Source organism: Ornithorhynchus anatinus, chromosome 18 (genome assembly GCF_004115215.2).
Source record: "Ornithorhynchus anatinus isolate Pmale09 chromosome 18, mOrnAna1.pri.v4, whole genome shotgun sequence".
Taxonomy (NCBI): Eukaryota; Metazoa; Chordata; class Mammalia; order Monotremata; family Ornithorhynchidae; genus Ornithorhynchus; species Ornithorhynchus anatinus.
In genome coordinates, this window is record NC_041745.1 from 10,703,037 (window position 1) to 10,723,645 (window position 20,609).

Sequence of the window (20,609 nt, forward strand, 5' to 3'; positions counted from 1 at the left end):
ATTCCACTAAAAACAGACCCAGTTGGAAACGGCAGCTCCCTCTCCTTCTCTCTCTGTGTCTGTCTCCCCCGTCTCTTCTTCCCTGTCCAATTCATCCCTCTGGCCGCTTGTCCGTCTGGGGGTGCGCTTCCCCTCCTGGGTCTCTTTCTCTCCCCCGAGGAGCATCCCGAAGACTAATTTAATTCCACTAAAAACAGACCCAGATGGAAAGTGCAGCTCCCCCCCTCTCTGTCTGTCTCCCCCGTCTCTGCTTCCCTGTTCAATCCATCCCTCTGGCCGCTGGTCGGTCTGCGGGTGCCTTTCCCCTCCTGGGTCTCTTTCTCTCCCCTGAGGGGTATCCCGAAGACTAATTTAATTCCACTACAAACAGACCCGGGTGGAAACTGCCGCTCCCGTCGATTTCTCCAGGTCCGGCGGGGTTCGGAGACAGAAAAAGTGGAGCCTCAGCTCAGGCCCCAGGCTTGGAGGTGGGGGGCGGGAGGGGGTCCGGGGGGGGGGGGTGTCCCGAACTCCGCCCAGACTTTCCGTGTAAACAGAGACCGATTTGGGGGGGGGGGAGAGAAGGAGTGTGTGCGCTCGCGTGTGTGTGTGTGTGTGTGTGTCTGTGTCTCTCCCTTGAGTCGCCCCAACGGATTAGCTACAACAAAGGCCGGTGGGGGGAGGGAAGGGGGGGAAGCGGCTCCTTTCTCGGGATCTGCGGCTGTCCGCCCGGACTCCGCCGATTCCCATTGGCCCAAAGACGTCGGCCAGGACCCCCATCGCACCCCCCTCCCCCCCCGACCCCCTCCCCGCGACCCCCGACAGGGCCCGGCTCTCCGGCGGAAACACGGTCCAACTCCTTGAAAGTAAACTTGGTGGGGGGGCGGGGAGGGAAAAGAGGGGGCGGGAAGGGCCTCCGGGCGGAGAGCCGTGTGTCAAGTTTCAGCCCCTAATGACACTCCGATGGCAAGGTGCCAAGGTCTTGGGGCTGGGAAAACGTGGGGGAGGGGCTGGAGAGGAGCGCGGGCGGCGGGGCGACCCGGGTCCCCGGGAGGAGCGGGGCGAGCGGCCGGTCCTGCGCCCGCAGAGGTGGGGGGCGGCCGGGGGGCGGCCGGGCGGGGGGCCGGGCGGGGGGCGGCATCAGAAAGCCATCTGAGCGGAGCGCGGGCATCTTCCGCAATCCATTCATCCACTGAAGCGCGTGAAAAGCTGCTGATCGCTGCCATTGTTACTCACAGGCGACGTGGGAAACGGAGCCTCCACTCTGGCGAGAGATAAATAGCCTCTGACAGCGCCTCCTCGCCAAGAGATCTCATCAAATTTCACCAGGCGGGCGGTCACAGGTCTGTGTGTTGCTCGCTTTCATGGGAGACCCTTTAAATCAGCCTCCGCGCTTCCACCGGGGCTGCTCCTCCCTCCCTCCCTCCCCATTCCCCCCTCCCCCACCGGAGCCCCCCTCCGCCCCTCCCTCCCCGCCCCTTCTCTCCTCCTCCACTTCCTTGCCTTCCTCCTCCTCCCTCCTCCTTTCTCCTCCTCCTCCTTTCTCCTCTTTTCCTCCTGCCCCCCCTTTCCTCCTCCTCTCTTCCCCCTCTTTTCCTCCTGCTCTTTTCTTCCTCCTCCTCTTCCAATCCTCCTCCTCTTCCTCCTCCCCTCTCTTTCAAGCCCGGACCCCGGCCTGAACGGAGCGTCTCTGCCTTACCCGCGGGGCAAAGTGCGGCGTGGCGAGACGGCGGGATGGGGGGTGGGGTGGGGGGTGGGGTCGGGTGCGGGGTGGGTGATCCCAGGCGACCCCCGGGGGCAAGAGGGTGCGGGCTGGAGGGAGTCATCTACGGGGTCCACCGCGGGGCTTTTGTGTCCGGGGCGTCAAGGCAGAGCACCTCCCTCGCCCCCCCCCATAAATACACGCACCACCACTCCATCCCTTCTTCCCTCTCCTTCGCTCTCCTGGCCCCAGCCTCAGCCCCCAGCCTCCAACCCTCGGCCCCTAACCTCCAACCTCCAACCTCCAGCCTCCAGCCCCAGCCCCCAGCCTCGGCCCCAGCCTCAGCCTCCAGGCCCCAACCTCCAGCCCCCGGCCCCCATCCTTAGCTCCCATCCCAGTCCCCAGCTTCCAGCCCCTAGCTCTAGCCCCCAGCCCCAGCCCCCAGCAGATCTGAGACGCATCCGGCTACTGGGAAGGGAGCGCGGCTGTAAATATTTAAAAAGTCTCTCTCGCGGCGCCGATAATGGCTTTAGCAGCCGGAGTGTGCGTGTGTGTGTATGTGTGTGTGTGCGCGGCCCGGGGTGGCTGTGGCGGGAGGAAGGGGACCCCGGAGGGGGGTCCCCATCCCCTCCCCCCAAGCCGGGCTGGCTGTTGTGGCCACCCCCGGGGAGGGGGCTGCTGCTGGGAAACCTGGCCCCCCGCCCGAGGCCCCGGGGATTCCCCGGGAGAGGGGAGTGGGTGGACAGATCCGAGCTGACCAAGAGGCCCGCTACCTTCCCACCGCGGGAGGGGGGGCTCGGGACCCTGGACACTGGACCCCCGAGTGGGTCCGCCACCCCCAAGGCCCGGTGTGGGGCTGCAGAGGTGAAGTCCTTGGGCTGCCCGGCCGGTGGCTCGGAGCAGCAGCATGGCTTTCTGGATAGAGCCTGGGAGTCAGAAGGACGCGAGTTCTAATCCCGACTCCTCCCCGGTCTACTGTGTGTCCTGGGGCAAATCACTTCACGTCTCTGGCCTCATCCATAAAATGGGGTGAAGGCTGTGAGTCCCATGCGGGACATGGACTGGGTCCAACCTGATTACTTTGGATCTAACCCGGCGTTTAGAATGGTGCCTAGCACATAGTAAGCGCTTAACAAATACTGCTCCAAAAAATCGGGAAGGCAAGTTAGTCAATTGTATTTATTGAGCACTTTCTGTGTGCAGAGCACTGTACCAAGCGCTTGGGAGAGTATGATGTGACAGACACATTCCTCATGGTGTAGTAGATAGAGCATGGTTCTGGGAGACAGAAGGTCAGGGGTTCTAATCCCAGCTCTGCCATTTGTCTGCTGGGTGACCTTGGGCAAGTCACTTCACTTGTCTGGGCCTCAGTTACCTCATCTGTAAACTGGGGGTTGAGACTGTGAGTCCCACATGGCACAGGGACTGTGTCCAACGGGAGTTGCTTATATTCGCCCCGGTGTTTAGTACAGTGCCTGGCCCATAGTAAGTGCTTAACAAATACCTTAATTCTTCTTCTTCTTCTTATTGTTATTATTATTCCCTGCTTACAATGAGTTTACAATCTGGAGGGGGGCCCGGAGGTCACGCAGGGGACTTCTCCGGGCTCTGGACAGTGCAGATCGGATTCGCCTCTCCGGCTGGCCACTGGCCACAGGAGCTTCCCACGCTCAGGGCCCAGGGCCTGCAAGGGGAGGAGGGGGTGACAGAAGGGGGACACGAGGTCCGGCGGCGGCGCGTGTGCGAGAAGGACAATGCGGGCAGCTGACAGCTCCGGTCCATGAAGCCTGGGCCAGTGTGGCTTGCGGGCTCCTAAATTTAGGTCCCGGCCTCCTAATTTTAGGCCCCGGCCGTGTGGAGGCCAGGAGAAAGTGTGTGTTTTGGCCAGTGGCCCTGGCAGAACGCGCCCGGCCGGCCGGGTTTGTGCTCGCGTTGGGTGCCTGGCCGTCCCCGGAGGATTTCCCCAACGCGTCTGTCTTCCCAAGCCTCCTCGATGGTTTGCGCGTCCCGGGCGGTTGTTTCTGCTGGTTTGTCTCGTGTGAGCCTCATAAACTCCTCCTGATTTATTACCCAGACTAAATGCTTAATTTGTGAATATGAAACAGATTAAAAGGGGGTGGGGGGAAGGAGGGGGGGAGAGGTCGGCATATTTTAGCAATCAGACAAAGCAAGCCTGGCAGCTGTTTCAAATTTGTAGACATTTTCAGCCTCACGTGGAAAGGCAGCCAAACTGGTCAAGAGGTGCTTTTGCCTTCCTTCAACCTGAAAACTTGGAATTGATCAAAGGGAGGGGCATAGGAGCTGCGAGGAAAAGCCTCTGACCAGCGGAGGGTTAACAGGGGTGGAGTCCACCCATCCGAGGACCTCGTGGTAGGGGGTTTGTGAGGAGACCAGCAGCATGGGAGCAGAGGATGGGTACCCTAAGAAGTCAGCCCCGGAGCCGACTTTGAAGAACAAAGTAGAACCTCCATTAAAAGTTAATTCGGTAAATAAACTTCACCGGTGATAAAACAAACAAGAAGGATGGAAACTCGAACCGAAAATAGCCAAAAGATAATAAAAATAAATAGCCTTGATGTGGCCCAAACATATGTTCGCTCCTATTCTGTGTACTTCCTGCTCCGATCTGTGAAATTCACACAGTGTACTCTCCGCCCCCCCCCCCCCCCCGAAATGATGCCGTGCGTAGAGAAGATATTTTTCTTTTTCTTTTTTTTTTTTGCTTTTGTCATTTTTAGGCAACTTCACACATCAAAAGAGAGCCGCAGTATTCTTTTCTACTCTTCGGTTCCAACTGCCCAGAGAGGCAGATACAATTTCTATAAATTGGCCTTCTCTTCTGGGTTTTGATTGATCATCACAATATGAGATTATTGAAAGTCTAATGTCTTATTTCACTTTCTCTGAGGGGTTAGAAGGGGAATACTCAGCCGAGAGCGGTTTATTGGAAGTCAGGCCACGTGAAGGCTCGGGTATTATGCGATAGGTTCCTTTTGCTTGGATTTATCAGAGCTTGGTATTCGCTCGCCCTGGGCCTTTTCCTTCCTTGCCTTCAATCACTAGCAGGTACTAACTTGGGGTTGGAGGTGGGAAGAGTTTCAGAAAATCGGGGAACAAAGGGGCCGCTGTTTAACATATTTATTAGAGCCTAAACGTTCCCTCTTTGGCTTTTGTTTCCCACCCAAATCTGTCTGTTAACGTTTCTCCCTGATATCATCTTTAGCTTTATTAAAGTTTATTATTGTTCCTCTGTCTTGTCCTCAGCCAGACAAAGGCTCATGGAAATGTGCAGAACGCGTTAATTATATGTTTCTTGTAAACCGACTTTTCATTTTCCCCTAACACGTTTAGCTGGCTTAGTGTTTAAGGTAACCCTCGATAGCTGAAAATAGCAAATATGCTCCTTCAAAAAGCTACCTTTATTAAAACAAATAAACACACTGGAGACCTCTCCAACCAACGTGGACCGGGGCTAAAAACGAAGAAAAGGAGGGAAGAAAAAGAAATTTAAAGGACAGGAGATAGCAATGATGGGGAGGGGGGAGGAGAGAGAGAGACAGGGGCAGAAAGGGAAAAAAAAAGGGGGAAGGAGAAGGGCCCAGCAAACACACATAAATGTGAGACATTCCTTCTAAAACCCCCACATTACACTGGTCAGTACATTGATTCTGGGCAGCTAGGACGGATTTTCCATCACCAGATCACTGAGATGGTCTCACTGGCGGAGAATGGACAATATTCACAACCTGCAGGCCACAAACCCCTAACTGCCACAAAGGCACGGCAACTATCCCTCCTGCTCCGTACCGACCCATTTGCTAAAACAGCGAGGGATTAGCGGATACCTGGATAATCAGGTGCCCAATTAAATGTCACCCAGAGAAATAGACACTGCACATACCAAAGCTGGGTGGAGGCAGAGAGGAGAAGGAGAGAGGGGGGAGGAGGGGGAACCTCACATAGAAGCAAACAGAAAGGCCCCCTTTCTCCAGCTCACCTTCTGTTTACCGAGCTCACGAGTGACTATTAGCCCACATGAAAGCAGAAGAAGAAATGCAAAACAATCCGTAACCCGCATTACATCTCAATACCGGGCCTACGGCTGCCTACACGGTGAGCACTGTGTCATCCTCAGCAGAGCAGAACAGACAGTGCTGGCTAAGAGAGAAATGACTCGAGTGCCCTTGTGGGCACCCAAAGTTACCGCTCCGTTGCCACCGATGTGCCTTGGGCACGAGCTGTAAAAACATCTTCACAGGGAGAAGAGAACGGATGGTCCAGAGCACCAGAACCCCAGGGGGTCAATGCAGTTGAACATATTGCAAAAACAGTTGATCCCTTGTCATCTGTGACTGCCAATTAGCAGGAGGAAGAAGAACTATGAATCAGCTTAAGAAAGATCTGTAAACATGGGGAAGTGTTGAAGCAACTTGATCTGGGATAAAGTTTAATGTAATCCATAACATAGAAACAAGAAAGTGTGAAAAGCCATTTGAACAAAGGCCAGAGGGAATCATACCGGTGGCTATAGTAACAGACCCTGTCAACCTGAATCCCAGAGTCCAGGTTCTTTGTGACACCCAGGGACTGGGAAAATTCTGCTTCTCGGGAAGCCCGAACAAGTAGCTTCATTTCTCACACATGGGCATCAAACTGCTCAAAGGAAGGAGCCAGAAAGACCTGAAGAGAGCTCTGGTCGACCCTGTTTCTTAGCTACATTTTGAAAAAAAAAAACAAACAACCCAAAAAACCCATCACAGAGATGGGGCTTGGAATTATCTTTCCCTTACCAGTGAGTGGCATGGAACTCCTGGTGAAACATCAGACTAGAGAAGCAGCTTGGTTTAGTGGGAAGAACGAGGGCCTGGGAGCCAGAAGGACCTGGGTTCTAATCCTGGCTCCTCCCCTTGTCTGCTGTGTGACCTTGGGCAAGTCACTGCTCTGTCTCAGTTACCTCAACCCTAAAGCAGGGATTCAAAGTGGGAGCCCCACGTGGAACAAGGACTGTGTCCAACCTGATTACCCCAGATGAATATAGATGAGGAAGCTCCATTTTTATAGTGGGCAAGGGCTTGCCCAAGGTCACACAACAAATTGGCAGAGTGAGGATTAGAACCCAGGTCCTTTGACTCACAAGCCTATGTGCTTTCCATTAGGCCAGGCTGCTTCTCATTTTTATTATTCCCAAAGATACCTGCTTTGAGAGTCATGAATAGTTAACACTCTTGCGGAGCCATTCATTAGATAGGAATTAGTTTCCCTTCCAGCCAGAAATGGCTTATCTTAACAAGTCTCCCCATCTCAACTTTCATGTCTCCAGAACTCTCCAATCAGTCCATCAATCAGTGGTATTTACTGAGCACTTACTGTGTTCAAGGCACTGTATTAAGTGCTTGGGAGAATATAACAGAGTTGGTAGACACGTTCCCTGCCCACAACCAGCTTCTAGAGAATAGACCCCTCCAATCAATATATATAGTATTTCTTAAACACTTACTATGTGCCAGGCACTGTTCCAAGCACTGGGGTAGATAAAAGCAAATCAGTTCGGACACAGTCCCTCTCCCACATGGGGCTGTCACTTTTAATCCCCATTTTATAGATGAGGTAATTGAGGCACAGAGAAGCTAAGTGACTTGCCCAAGGTCACCGAGCAGACAAGGAGCAGAGCCGGGATTAGAACTCAGGTCCTTCTGACTCCCAGGCCCGGGCTCTTTCCATTAGGCCACAAGGCTTCTCGAGGCCTCGTTACCATATGGGTTGCCAACTCTGAACTCTGGGATTGGCTGGGACATGGCTCCCAAAGGTCATGTTTGGCTGATAGTGTTGGGCTGTGGGGAGAGAGACAGGGTGTGTGTCTCATGCCCCCAAATCAAATATTTCTTCCAAAAAGCCTCAATTATACACTGAAAGGAGTAAATTCCTTCTGGGCAGGGATCATATCTGCTATCCCTATGTAATCTCCAAAATGCTTAGCACAGTTCTCTGTAATGATAATAATAATAATGATAGTGGTATGTGTTAATCAACAGCATTTATTGAGTGCTCACTGTGTGCAAAGCACTTCACTAAACAATTGGGAAAGTACATTATACCAGAGTTGGTGGGAAAAAAATCCCTGGCCACGAGGAGCTTGGTTCTTTCATTCATTCAGTCGTAATTACTCAACGCCTACTATTCATTCAGTGGTATTTATTGAGTGCTTACTATGTGCAGAGCACTGTACTAAGCGCTTGGTAGAGTACATAAAACAACAAGCAGACACCTTCCATGCCCACAACAAGCTTAGCACCTACTATGTCCCAAGCACTGGGATAAATAAAAAATAATCAGATTAAACACAGTCCCTGTCCCTCACGGGGCTTACAGCGTGGCTCAGTGGAAAGAACCTGGGCTTCGGAGTCAGAGGTCATGAGTTCGAGTCCCGACTCTGCCACTTGTCAGCTGTGTGACTGTGGGCGAGTCACTTAACTTCTCTGTGCCTCAGTTACCTCATCTGTAAAATGGGGATTAACTGTGAGCCTCACGTGGGACAACCTGATTACCCTGTATCTACCCCAGCACTTAGAACAGTGCTCTGCACATAGTAAGCCCTTAACAAATACCAACATTATTATTATTATTACAGTCTAAGGGGGAGGGAAAACAGGTATTAAAATGGGCATTTAATAGGGATGAGGAAACTGAGATACAGAAAAGTGAAGTGACTCATCCAAGGTCACACAGCAGGCAAACAGGCAAGGGGCAGAGCCGGGATTAGAACCTATGGTGGCTGACTTCCGGGTTTGGGCCCTTTCCCTAGGCCAAGCCGCTTCTCAGTTCCCAGTAGGCCCTCAATAAATGCTATCGATTGATTGAGCAACGTACGCCTGTCCAGCGCTTAGTACAGTGCCTGGCACATAGTAAGCGCTTAACAAATATCATTATTATTATTATTATTCTGATGGTGATTTTTCCTAGAAAGTGTTTGCTAGTGGGAAAACAGGAGAAAGAGAAGGTGAGGAAATCTCTGGGCGGCTCCAGCCTCTCCCACTCCCTCTTCCTTCCCTGAGCTCCTCCCTCTTCATCCATGGCAGAGTGTCGTGCCAGGCCGGCTGACAGTCAGCAGTAACAGACGCTGAACTGAGCCGTAGGTTTTCTTCCCTCCTGCACTCAGGACGTCAGTCTTGGTGAAAACGTGAATCTCTGCGAGATTGCGTGTCTGCTGAGGATGTGAGGATGCCTGTCTGTCAGTGGGCCTGTCTCTCGCTTTTCCTCTCTCTCTCTCCCCTCCTGTCTGTCTGACTTTCTCCAGGGAAGGGAGGATTGTCCACCTGGAACTGAGGAATGTTTCCGCCCCACACACACCCCATCCTTGCCTTTCCCTCCCACTCCACCGCACAAGTTTTCATTCATTCATTCAGTCTTTTTTGCCTTAAATACTTACTGTGTGCAGCGTGCTGAACTAAGTGCTTGGGAAAGTACAGTACAACAATAAACAGTGACAATCCCTGCCCACAACGAGCTCACAGTCTAGAGTTGTCGTACACACCCGTGCATGTGTACCCCTCCAGAATATTCATCTCAACTCTGAAATATACATCGATACCTCCTACACACACCTACCACATAAATATTCATATATCCACCCATCCACCCACGTACATGCAGAGCCGTCCCCCACATAGGCTTCAGGATGCACATGTAGGAACACACAGAATCATGATTACCCACAGACTCAGATGTGGTGATAACTGTAGTATTTGTTAAGCGCTCACTATGGCCCAAGCACTGGGCCATAGTGGGGTAGATATGATACAATCAGATCAGACACAGTCTCTGTCCCACATAAGGCAAACAGTCTAAGGGGGTAGGGAAAACAGGTGTTGAATTCCCATTTTACAGAAGAGGAGATCGAGGCCCAGAAAAGTTAAGTGACTTTCCCAAGGTCACCCAGCAGACAAAGTGGAAGAGCCAAGATGGGAACCCAGGTCTCCCTACTCTCAGTCCTGCGTTCCTTCACTTAAACCACACTCTTTCCACTAGACCAGGCTGCTTCTCTGACATTCAAACAGACAAACAGGCTGACTCCTACACAGAGAAAGATACTCAGAAGGACACAGAAATACACACAAGACACAAGACAGCAACACAACCAGTCACACACAAGACTACCCAAGATGGGCAGAAAAAACACTAGGAGAAAAACGAAGAAAAGAATACAGAAAGTAAAAAAAAGCAACAAATACCTTCTCTGGCTAATCTGGGCAAAGACAAGATATTGTGGGTAGTCGACTAAGGGTGCTGGAGGGACTATCAGAGGTTTCTGGGCATGTCTGGAGTTTCTGACCAATGTACATCCGTTTTCCTGCTCCTGTTGAGGAGTGGCAGAAGGAAGAGAGTCGAGTTGGGGAGGTTCAGAGAGATGAACCAAGAAGACTGGAGAGGGATCATCAGAGCCAGATTCTCCCCTGCCAAGTCTCTCTCTGACCCTCTTGTCCTTTTTTCCCCTCTTTTTTAATGATATTTGTTAAGCCCTTACTATGTGCCAGGCCTTGGGGTAGATACTAGCTAATTGGGTTGGACACACTCCCTGTGCCACTTGGGGCTCACAGCCTTAATCCCCGTTTTATAGATGAGGAGACTGAGGCACACATGGCTCTCTCTAGTGATCATTCCCTCCGCAGCTGCCATCAGCACTACCTCAGTCCAAACTACACATACTGCCATCATCACCCTTCCTGCCATCCTTCTCCTCCTCCTCCTTCTCATCATCAATTAATCAGTTTTATCGATGGAGGATTTACTGTGTGCAGAGCACTGTACTGAGTGCTTGGAAGAGTACAATATAACAGACACACTCCCTGTACACAATGAGCTTGCAGTCTAGAGGAAGGAGACAGGCTTTATTATAAATAAATACATGACAGCTAGGCACGTAAGTGCTATGGGGCTGGGGGGGGAATGAAGAAAAGGAGGAAGTCAGAGCAATGCAGAAGGGAGTGGAAGAAAAGTCAGTCAGTAAGTCAGTCGTATTTATTGAGCGCTTACTGTCTGCAGAGCACTGTACTAAGAGCTTGGGAAAGTACAATCTAACAATATATGACATATTCCCTGCCCATAACAAGCTTACAGTGCAGAGGGGGAGATAAATATTAATATAAGTAAATCAATTACAGGAAATAAAGGAAAAGAGGGCTTAGTCAGGGAAGGCCTCTTGGAGGAGATGTGCCTTCAATAAGGATTTGAAGGCAGGGGAGAGTAATTGTCTGTCAGATATGAAGAGAAAGGACGGTCCAGGCCAGAAGTAGAACTTCGGCAGAGATATAGACAAGATCCAGGGTACAGTGAGGAAGGGACAAGGTGATTGAGTGCTTTAAAGCCGATGGTAAGGAGTTTCTATCTGATGTGGATGTAGATGGGCAGCCACTGGAGGTTTTTGAGGACTGGGGAAACATGGACTGCACATTTTTGGAGAAAAATGATCTGGACAACAGATTAAGTATGACCTGGAGTGGGGAGAGACAGGAGGCAAGGAGATCAGCAAGGAGGCTGATACAGTAATCAGGGTGGGATATGATAAATACTTGGATTAACATGGTAGCAGTTTGGATGAAGAGGAAAGGGTGGATTTTAGCAATGTTGTAAAGGTTGAACCAAAAGGTTTTAGTGATAGATTGAAGATATAAGATGAGTGAGAGAGAGGAGTCAAGAATAACGCCAAAGTTACAAGCTTGTGAGACAGGAAAGATGGTGGTGCTGTCTACAGTGATGGGAAAGTCAGGGGAAAGACAGGGTTTGGGTGGGAAGATCAGTAAATCTGTATTTGAAGATAATAATCAAAAATAATAATAATATTTGTTCAGGGCTTACCATGTGCCAAGCACTATTTTAAGCTCAGAGAGAGATACAAGATAATCAGGTCTAAGGGACAGAGACTATTTTTTTGTATGGTATTTGTTAAGCGCTTACTATGTGCCAGGCACTTTATTGAGCACTGGGATAGATACAAACTTACCTGATTGGTCACAGTCCACGTCCCACATAGGATTTGCCATCTTAATTACTTAACTTCTCTGTGCCCCATTTCTCTCATCTGCGAAATGGGGATTTGGATACCTACTCTCCCTCTTACTTAGACTGTGAGCCCCATGTGGGACCTGATTACCTTGTGTTTGGCACATAGTAAATTCTTAACAAATGCCACAATTATATTAATAGTAAAAATCCCCCATTTACAGATGAGGTGACTGAGGCACAAAATGACACACCTGAGCAGACAAATGGTGGAGCCAGAATTAGAACCCCGGTCCTCTGACTCCCAGGTCCGTGCACTTTCCACTAGGCCACACTGCTTTGCAACTAGAGAAGCTTTTAGTCTGTTATCTCCATCAGTGTGTAAGCCCTTAGTGGGCAAGGAATGGGCCTCAGACTTTGTTCGTCTTTCCTAAATATTGAATGGAAGCTTAAATAGCATTATTACTAGACAATCTACCAATTAGTCCTTAGTTAACACGAAGTTGAGGATGTAGTTTCATGTCAACTAATCACCTATTTATGGAGCCTTACTATGTGCAGAGTACTGTACTAAGTACTGGATTGGTTGGATTCAGGTATAACTTTGTTCAATCTTGAACTTATCCATCTCACCACCTCTCTAATAACCTGGCTCTTTTTTCTACAGCAGTTCATTGAGAAACAGTTTTAGTCGACTGTGTTCACTGGGTACCTACAATATTAGAGTTTGTCTTGCCTTCTCCATTCAACTGGAGTGAAGAGGCAGCTCCTTGCTATTCTTTGAAACTTCCCACTAAGCCTATTCCAGTGGTCTGCTCACAGAGTAGTCTCAACAGTTGCTGTTGACTGTGAGATCGTCTGAGAAACTGAAAGCCACCATATGTCGTTTGAAAGATAGGCTGCCCTAGATTTCCAATAAAACCTGGGATTTGATCTCTCCTCTTAATGTCCTAATCATTTGGAAAACTTCCACCAAAACGGTAGGCTAACACAGAACTAATCCAGCCCAACATTACCACTAGGAAGTCTGGGAATGAGGAAATAAAAATACAGACAGACGGCAGCTAATAAGCGCCAACCCAGCTATAGCATACTGGCTGGAGCCAGCCCGTGTTTGTGCAAGGGAGGAAAAGATCTTACCCCCTCAGAGAGTGTTTGGAACTACTTCACCACGCTCTGCCCCTGGCTCCCGTGTCTAAAAGACAGCATGGCTGAGGGGTGGGGAGAGGAGAGGAAAAAGACTCTCAAGGGCCTGGGAGTCACAGGAACTGGGTTCTAATTCTGCCTCTGTCACTTGCCTGCTGTGTGACCTTGGGCATGTCAGTGAACTTCTCTGGGCTTTAGTCTCCTCATCTAAATGGGGATTAAATGCCTGTTCTCCCTCATTTCTTGGAGGGACATATAGGACAGGGACTGTGTTGACCAGGTGATCTGTATGACCCCAGTGCTTTGTACAGTGCTTGCCGCCTGATAAGTGCTTAACAAATAATAATAATGATAGTACTTAATAATAATTATTATTATTATGGTATTTGTTAAGTGTTTACTTTGTGCCAAGCGCTGTTCTAAGCACTGGGGTAGATACAAGGCAATCAGGTTGGACACAGTCCCTGCCCCACATGGGATTCACATTCTGCATCCCCGTTTTACAGATGAGGTAACCAATGCCCAGAGAAGTTAAGTAACTTGCTTAAGGTCATCCAGCAGATATGTGGCAGAGCCAATATTAGAACCCAGGTCCTTCTGAATCCCAGGCCTGTGCTCTATCCATTAGGCCACATTACTTCTCACAATATCACAATTATTCTTACTGTTACACCAAGGATGACCTGCTCTCCAATATTTTGTGGGGTGGGGATTGTAGCACCTAAAAGGGCCAACCCAGTCTTCTTTTCACCTGGCGGGGTGTGGGAACAAGTGTTGGCAACTTCTCTTCCTCTCTGTGACGGAAAATACATTCCTGGACCCAAAGGGGAGAAGCTCACTGAACAGATGCTTCACAAACATATCCAGGGATGTGATAGGATAGGCTGAACATAACAAGGGGGAAATCATTAATAAAGAGTTAAGGCCAAATGAGTCCTGCTTATGTTTGATGGGAAGATCGTCAATGATTTCTTGGTTTGAATGATTATTTATTTCACCAAGAAGGCTACTCCCTGATTTGCGCTTAAGGGCCTGGAAAAGGGGATGAAAGGAAGTACTGGGGTGAATGGGTGAAAGGCAAACTGCTTAAACCAGCTCAGGACGGGGAGACTTCCAGATCTGTACTCAGTCTGAAATGAGGAGGCTCTGTAGTTGCCATGATTTCAGAATAGCTGTGCTGAGAGAAAGTGAAAAACACCATTCTTGCATTCAGTAGCTTGTAGCCCAGGAGAAGGTAAAAGAAGGTGTTAGATCATGTGGGGAGGGGACTGAGGGGGGGTATTTCATGGACGAGACCGCATTCCCCATAACTGTTCTTTTGGCCTGATAAGATGAGAGGGGTTTTACTCAGTCTGACCTTTCAGTGATCCTGGCTGCCTCCTCCACCCTGAATTTAGAGACAGCCAAGAGCCTCAGAAAGGTCAGACTGAGAACACTAGACACACAGCCTAGCAGCCCAAGAGAAAAACGTTGTCATAGAGATCACGAATTTCAGTGTTGAACTTTCTGTGAGTCCCTGTGTTAAGAGAGGGAGGGAAAAGCAGAGTCCCACACCACAAGGGAGTAGCTAAAGGGGGAGCAAGTGGGGGAGGGGGAAATTTGGGCAAACCAGTGGCCCTTGTTTGGGGGTCCAGTGATACACTGTGTTCATAAAGTGGGTATCTTTGGGGCACATTTCTGCAAGAGTTGCATCTTCCCAGTCTGGAGGAAGGCATAAGGCTCTCACAGAGGTTTGTTCAATTTTTTTTTTATGGTATTTGTTAGGCATGCTATCTGCTAGGCACTGTACTAAGCGCTGAGGTAGATACAAAGTGATGAGGTTGGACAGTCCCTGTCCCAAATGGGGCTCACAGTCTTGACCCTCATTTTACAGATAAGATAACTGAGGCACAGAGCAATGCAGTGACTTGCCAACGGTCACATAGCAGACAAGTGGCAGAGCTGGGATTAGAACTCACGTCCTTTTCACTCCCAGGCCCATGCTCTATCCATTAGACCACACTGCTTCTGTGCATCCAGTGGAAACTGAAAGCAAGTATCTTATTTCCTCCCCATCCAAACTGCCATCACACTGAGCCAGACATTTATCACGTTCCCACTTGACTACTGCATCAGCCTCCTTGCCAACCTCCCTGCCTCCGCCCTGTCCCCTCTCCAGTCCATACTTCATTCTGCTGCCCGAATCATTTTCCTAAAGCACCATCCTGTGCATGTCTCCCCCAACTCCTTAAATATCTTGAAACCTCTGACCCAGAACCTCACGGTTTCCTCCTACTTAACCCATCTCTTCTCCCATTACAACCCAGCTCACACTCTTCATTCCTCTCAAGCTATCCTACTCGCTATTTCTCATTTTCATTTCTCCCAATACCACCTTGCTCACCTCCTCCCTCTTGCCTGGAAGTCCCTTCCCCTTCACAAACAGCAGACCTCCACTCGCCCTACCTTCAAAGCCCTACTAAAAATCACATCTCCTTCAGGAAGCCTTCCCTGATTAATCTCTCATTTCCCCACCCCACAACTGCCTCTTCAACCCTTAGTTGCTGTTTACACACTCAGGTCCTCACACCTTTCCCTAGCCCTTAGGTACATACCTTTAAACTCTGCAGCTACCATTACCTGTCATTTACTTTAGTGTCCGTACTAATTCTATCGTACTTGCCTAAACACTCGCTAAAGTGCTCAGCATACAGTCGGTGCTCAGTAAATACCACTGATTGATTAATTATCGCCTTGCAGAACTTTTTCGTTTGTTCCTGCATTTAAATGGGCAAATAGAGGCTAGAAATCCTTTCCGTTTTGAAGGTGTAAACTGAGATTAAGAGAGAAGAGGTTATGAAATAGACTAAGTAGGATGAGCAGCAGCTACTATATTGTTTACCATCTCTGAACCACAGGGACACCAGCAGACATAGACAGCTTAAAGGAGGAAGGGCACAAGAAGAGGTTATCACTGTACCTCGATCTCATATATCTCACCACCGACCTCTCACCCACGTCCTCTTTTTGGCCTGGAACTTCCTTCTCCTTCATAGCTAATGGTCCACCTCTCTCCCCACCTTCAAAACCCTCCGAAAAATCACATCTCTTCCAACAGGCCTTCCTTGACTAAGCCTTCATATCTTCTACCTGCCTACACCTCTCAATTGCCTATACATTATCTCCTTATCCTTATACTCCATTATTTTCCCTCTTTGTAATGTATTTTAATGTCTCTCTCCTCCTGTAGACTGTAAGCTATTTGTGGTCAGGGATTGCCTCTGCCAACTCTAATCTACTGTACCTTCCCAAACAAGTAACACAGTGCTGTGCACCCAGTAAGAGTTCAATAAATACCATTGTTTGACTGAGCACCAGTTTCCCAGAGTCTCCATATCTACAGACATTCTGACTTCAATTCTATCTCTAAAAACTGGAACTGGAAAAAAAAAGTTCATGGTGTTTTTACGGTATTTGTTAAGCACTTACTATGGGTCAAACACCACTGTTAGCACTAGGAGAGATGTTTCTCATTCTTCGTTCTATTCATCCTATGGTCTTAAAGGACCCCCAGAGAGATTTATAACTTTTTATGGTATTTGTTAAGCACTTACTATTTGCCAGTTACTGTACTAAACATGGGGGTACACACAAGCTTTCCAGATTGGACACAGTTCACGTCCCACATGGGACTTACAATCTTAAAATCCCCATTTTACAGATGAGGTAACCGAGGCCCAGAGAAGTGAAGTGATTTGCCCAAGATCACACAGGAGACAAGTGGCAGAGCCGGGATTAGAACCCAGGCCCGTGCTCTTTCTACTATACCATGCTGCTGAGTTAGTCAACATGATCTCTGCCTGCAAGGAGCTGATGATCTAGGAATGGAGAAGGTGTTAAGAAAAATTTCAGGGAGGGGGAAGCGATAAAATATCAGTGCTAAGAGAGGTGAAATAGCATTTGGTGGGGATAAAGGATGGGAGAGAGGAGAGATTAGTTAGTTAATCAATCAATCAATCTAATGCAGAGCACTGTACTAAGCGTTCGGGAAAGTATACAATACTTTCAATACTTCTTACGATACAATAGAATTGGTTGATACTATCCCCACTTACAAGGCACCTTCTAAGGAAGGCTAAATCAGAGATGGCTTACAGGAGGAGAGGTGACTTCAGAAGAGCTTTGAAGATAGGAAGGGCTGAGGTCTGCTAGATAGAAAGAGGGAAGGAGTTCCAAGCGGAGTCAAAGGCACGAGCCAGAATTCGACAAAGAGACTAGAACGGGGCCCAGAAAGTAGGTAGGCTTGAGACGAGTGAAGTCTTCAACCTGGGGTGTACTGGGAGAGGAGAAGGGAATAAATGGGTAAGGGATGTACACTTAATGTTTACCCTGCCCTCATCTCTGCAGTACTTATGCCCATATTTGTAATTTATTTATTCATATTACGGTCTGTCTTTCTCTCTCTAGACTGTAAACTCCTTCTGGGCAGGGAATGTGTCTACCAACTCTGTTGCATTGTAGGGAAGCAGCGTGGCCTAGTGGAAAGAGCACGGCCTTGGGAGTCAGAAGACGTGAGTTCTAATCCCGGCTCCGTCACGTGTCTGCTGTGTGACTTTGGGCAAGTCACTTAACTTCCCTGTGCCTCAGTTACCTCATCTGGAAAATGGGGATTAAGACTGCGAGCTCCATGTGGAACAGGGATTGGGTCCAACCTGTTTATCTTGGATGTCCCCAGCGCTTAGAACAGTGCTTGTCCCATAGTAAGCACTTAACAAATACCACAATTATTATTAGTCTCCCAAGCGCTTAGTACAGTGCTCTGCACACAGTAAGAGCTCAATAAATACCACTGATTATGTCGACTCCGGGTCCACCAACTCCACCTCCTCCAAGCTTCCTACATTCTTGCATTCCTCAGAGAGCTTTCAGGCAGGGGGAGGGTGGAGGAAGGTTGTCCCCGTTCTTTTTCCAGACGGCTTCCTTTGGCTATTGGCTGCCCTTTCTGACTCCCTCCTCTTTCACTCCTACGTGTGCTCTCTCCTGCTCTCCGCTCCACTCTGAGGCCGTTCTGCTGACTGTTGGGGCAACCGGCAAATATCTTATTTGAGCGGTTGCCTCCCACAGTCATACTCCTTCCCGGGAGCCGAGGGCCTGTCACGGCACGGAGGTTGGAGCACTGCCAGTCTGGAAAAACCTCAACTGGACAGCCTCATCTGCCCACACCGCAGGGCTTTGACGGAGATTTCCTTTTCCACTCTTCTTTCTCCGCTTCTTTGATCCAGGGGCTAGTAGCAGCAGGGTGTAGTGGATTGAGCACGGGCCTGTGAGTCAGAAGGTCATAGGTTCTAATCCCGGCTCTGCCACTGATCTGCTGTGTGACCTTGGGCAAGCCAGTTCACTTCTCTGGGCGTCAGTTCTCTCATCTGTAAAATAGTGGATTGAGACCATGAGTCCCACATGGGACCGGGACTGTATCCAACCCAATTTGCTTGTATCCACCCCAGGGCTTAGTACAGTGCCTGGAACACAATAAGCGCTTGACAAATACCACAATTACTATTATTATTAGTTTGTGTGTCACGTCCCCCAAGGATCACCTTCTCCTTAAACCCTTCATTCTGTCCTTATTGGAGAGCTAAAAAGACACTAAAAGAGGCTGTGAAGTCTTTTATCCTCACTCGGTATTAAGAAGCAGGAATAGGGAAGATGTGTTTAGGCTGCTGGTTATTGATAAAAATAACTTTGATATGTGGGTAGATACACTATAATCAATTAAATCAATGGTATTTAATGAGCACTTACTAGATGTGGAGCACTGTACTATGCGTTTGGGAGAGTACACTACAACAGAATTAGCAGACACATTCCCTGCTCATAAAGAGCTTACATTATAGGCAGGTCGGAGACAGTCCAACCCACAGGAGACTCACAGTCTAAGTGGGAGGGAGAACTGGTATCTAACAGATGAGGACGTGGAGTCCCAGAGAAGTGATGTGACTTGCCCAAGGTCACAGAGCAGGCAAGTGGCAAAATCAGGATTATAATTTAGGTCCTCTGACTCCCTCCTGGTCCATACTTCACTCTGCTGCCCAGATCATTTTTGTAAAACGTCATTCTGCACACAGAACCCCACTCCTCAAATTCCTCAAATGGTTGGCTGTTCCTCTATGCAGCAAGCATAAACGCCCCACTCCCGGCTTTAAGGTGCCCAATCAGCTCTTTCCTTCCAATTTATCCACTCCCTTCTCCTACTACACCCCAGCCTGCACTTTGTTCCTCTCAAACCAAGCCACTTTCATCTCCCCATCCAGAACTGTACTTTCCAAGAGCTTAGAACAGTGCTCTGCATACAGTAAGCTCTCAATATATATGATATATGATTGAATGAATGAATGAATCCAGCTGGCACCACCATGCCTGGAATTCTCTCTCTCTTCACACCTGGGGCAGATCTCGCTCTCTCCCTTTTCAAAGCCCTTCTTAAATCACATTTCCTCCAGGAGGCCTTCCCCCATTAATTTTTGACCTCCTGAGGCCAAAACTACTCACAACTGCCACTTCAGCCTTTCTCCACCACCTAATCACTAAGGGACTCCCAACCTCAATTAACACTTATGTAAAAACCCTACATTCCCCATTACATTTTTTAAAATATTTGTTAAGAGCTTACTATGTGCCGGGTACTGTACTGAGCACTGGGGTAGATACAAGCTAATCAGGTTGGACACAATTCCTGTCCCACATGGGGCTCACAGTCTTTATCCCCATTTAAAGATGAGGTAAATGAGACACGAGAAGTGAAGTGACTTGTCCAAGTTCACAAAGCAGACAAGTGGCGGAGCTGGGATTAGAACCCAGGTCCTTCTGACTCCCAGACCTGTGCTCCACACATTAGGCCATGCTGCTTCCCTGTGTGAGCTACTTAACTCATGTCCCTAGCCCTCCTTCTTCTTTCTCCTTTTTGTAATTTTTTTTGTGTCTGTTTGCCCTCACTAGATCTTAAACTCCTTGAGGAAAAGGATCATTCTATTAATCTAGCATACTCTCCCAAGTGCATAGTTCAGTGCTCGGCACATCACCCATACTCAATACATATTATGGATTGACTGATGACTAAAAAAAGTATGTTGTAGCTGAAGGGTTTATGAGCAAAATAGGTATTTCCATTTTCAATAGGAACCTCAATAATATGACTAGGGCCAGAAACCCATCTTCATTTTCAGTCATGTTTCTCTTGAAACCATGCTGAAGGGGGTTTGATCAGGTTTGGGTGTGAATGTTTGATGTCTCCTACAAATAAACTGACCCATCTTGCACAACAAACCAATGAGCACGGAAGAAGCCGGAAGTAGGATATATTTGGTGCCGCATTAATCACAGTCATCAGACTTAGAGCAGAGGACAATGGCTAGTGGGAGGAAAGACAGAGCTTAAATTATCTCACAGGTTGATCTTCACTACTCAATGTTTCTCTTGCCAGCCAGCAAGCCAGGGACATTTCATATGCAAGCGATAGGTTTGGACAAAGGCATTGGAATAGAGCAAGGCCATCTACAGATGTCCAAACTGAGCTAAGTGAATATGGTTATATTACCACCTTCAGGCTTCAATATGGTTGTATTACCACCTTCAGGCTTCTCACAGAGTACAGAGGGCATCGGCTCAATTTTGTTTCAATCAATCGATCGATCGACGGACTTTAGTGAGCGCTTCTCGAATGTACATCACTGTACTAAGCGCTTGGAAGACTACAACGGAGTTGGTAGATACGTTCCCTGCCCTCAACGAGCTTTCAGTCTACGAGGGA

The 20,609-nt window shown here is 48.7% G+C and overlaps 1 protein-coding gene across 1 annotated transcript in view; it reads left to right on the plus strand.

The window, feature by feature from the left end:
- The first annotated feature begins 1,246 nt into the window (after positions 1–1,246).
- Positions 1,247–20,609, plus strand: part of BCOR (BCL6 corepressor) — a 110,258-nt gene continuing 90,895 nt past the window's right edge. Inside the window, exon 1 of the mRNA XM_029083093.1 lies at positions 1,247–1,322. The gene's annotated coding sequence lies outside the window, so the exon portion shown is untranslated. The remainder of the gene's footprint in view (positions 1,323–20,609) is intronic.